General features: G+C 43.1%; 1 pseudogene; it reads left to right on the top strand.

Annotated features, from left to right (window-relative positions):
• The first annotated feature begins 415 nt into the window (after positions 1-415).
• On the top strand, positions 416-639 carry LOC126199971 (U2 spliceosomal RNA; annotated as a pseudogene).
• Positions 640-2,585: the final 1,946 nt, after the last annotated feature.

Here is a 2,585-nt window from a genome sequence, read left to right as displayed (position 1 = left end):
CGATCGGTCCAACACAAGTCAACCGCTGGATTGCCCTCTCAAAACTCCAGAACTCAAGCGCTCTCTAAGAGCTACAAAACACGACAGCTCTCTGCGAGCTACTAAACTCGGCTTACTGCCAACACTGCTCTGACCTGCAATTCTATTGTAGCATAGATATTCGATATCGCAGGGAGCGCGTGAGCAATCCATCGAAATAACATCTGCTCAAGTGCGCTAGCGAGTAGTAATGAACCCGTAATAAACCCCTTACAGTATCTATCTGTAAACAGTGGCACCACTTAATATATTCTCTGGGACATAAAATTGGTCTTTCTTAATAATAAGTGACTTTTCCACTCCACGGAGAATGTCTGCTGCAGTGTCTTTCATAGACGGTCTCGGTGTCTTTTTTGTCGGAATATCTGGAGTAAGCATCACAGCCTTAGCCTTTTGGCTAAGATCAGAGTGAAGTATCTGTTCTTATTGAAGTATCTATTCTTATCAGCTTAACATGTAATACGTCCTGCATCGCAGGACTAGAAATTGACACGGTACGGGCCCATCTTGTTTTCCGGTGGGGCATTCGGGCCACGCAGTCTGGGACCTGTTCCCGGCATGGCCCAGTCACAAATGGTCAACCAATGGTGTCTATATTTCTGTGTCGGGACTCGGAATCGTCGATAGACGACTTAGGTACCGGACGGAGTGTTGTACTCGGTAAAGCAGTTGCCACGCGGCGATCTATCGAGACTCAGCCCTAGCTTGGGGGATTCGTCAAATACAGAAGAATGACTAAGAATATTGAGGATGTGTTGAATGACAATCGGTTTGGCTTTACGAAAGGTAAAGGCACCAGGGAGGCAATTCCGATGTGCGGTTGATAATGGAAACAAGACTAAAGGAAAATCAAGACACTTTCGTAGGCTTTGTCGACCTAGAGAAAGCGATCTTCAACGTAAAATGGGGCAAGCTGTTCGAAATTCTGAGAAAAATAGGGGTAAGCTGCTGAGAGAGACGCATAATATACAATATATACAAGAGCCAACACGGATTAATGAGAGTGGACAACCGAGAACGGAGTGCTCGTATTAAAAGGGTGTAAGACAGGGATGTAGTCTTTCGTCCCTACCGTTCAATCAGTACATCGAAGAAGCGATGACGGAAATAAAATAAAGGTAATGGAGTGGAATTAAAATTAAAGGTGAAAGGATATCTATGATGCGATTCGCTGTTGATATTGCTATCCTAAGTGAAAGTGAAGAAGAATTGTAGGACGTGTTCAATGGAATGAAAAGTCTAATGGGAACAGAATATGGATTGAGAGTAAATCGAAGATGACGAATCTCTGCCTGACCATGATATAATCTAATTGAAATATTCCCGTATCTCCCGGACTTTTCCTGGTATGCCTCCTCTTCTTGAACATAGAATACCCCATTACTAGCTGACATTTGTTGTGGCTCTCGAATAGTGTTTCTCCTGTCATTCCTAATACCAAGTCCGTATTCTCCCGTACTGCTTTCCCTACAGCCGCATTCCAATTCCCCCTGACAATCACAGTTTCATCTCCCTTTACATATTGAATTACCCTGTCATTGTACTGCAATACTTCTTGGCTCTTCATCTTCTGCTTGCGACGTCGGCATGTATACCTAAACTATTGTTCGCAGTGTTCGTTTGCCGGCCATTCTCATAAGAACAAATCTGTCACGGAACTGTTCACAGTGATTCACTATCCACCCTACCTTCCTATTCATAACGAATCCTACTCCAGTTATACTTTTTCTGCTGTTGTTGATATTACCTTGTACTCATCTGACCAGAAATCCTTGTCTTTCTTCCATTTCGCTTCACTGAAGTCTTAGCATTTCCCTTTTCTCATTTTCAAGCTCTCCTATCAAGGTCATACTTCCGTCATTCCACGCCCTGGCTCGTAAAAAATCATCCATTTGTTAGTTATTCAATATTTTTCTCATGATCATCCCCTCTTAGCAGATCCCTCCCGGATATTTCAACGGGCGACCAGTCCTGAATCTTTTGTCAATGAAGAGATCATCGTGACACTTTTTCAATTACAGGCCATATGTCTTATGGATTTTTATTCAAAATTAAGTAGTCGGGGGAGGGTCGTTCGAACCAGGACTGAAGACAATTTGATTTCTAATCAAAGACTGTACCCCGTTTTTATTCACTTTCATCTAATAGTTCATGGCATTTGTTCTGAGCGAACTTCACATGATACTTGTTCAAGTTCGTCGTTGAATATTCCGCTCAGTTCTTTTCTTCATTTTTTATTGCAAGGGTCAGCTAGCCCTCTGACAGAACACGAGAAGCTATCCGGGCGGCAGCCCTACACCACGGGTGAACGAAATTTCATTGATTACAGTTACATGGACGCAAAACAGTGGTAGCTTCAGGCAACGTTAACCAGATAAAATCACAGACTAATAAACAACTGACTGGCAATCCCACAAAATTACTCTAATTCCCTTGGCATACCTGACATTGGGGTTTGAGGGACGGTGAAGGGGCTCGGGAAGCTAATATTCTTGCAAGAAATGTGGTTATAATCACGGAAGGCCTGGTGATTGTCTTATTACCGA

This window comes from Schistocerca nitens, chromosome 8, assembly GCF_023898315.1.
Source record: "Schistocerca nitens isolate TAMUIC-IGC-003100 chromosome 8, iqSchNite1.1, whole genome shotgun sequence".
NCBI lineage: Eukaryota > Metazoa > Arthropoda > Insecta > Orthoptera > Acrididae > Schistocerca > Schistocerca nitens.
This window is presented reverse-complemented; position numbering and strand designations above follow the sequence as displayed.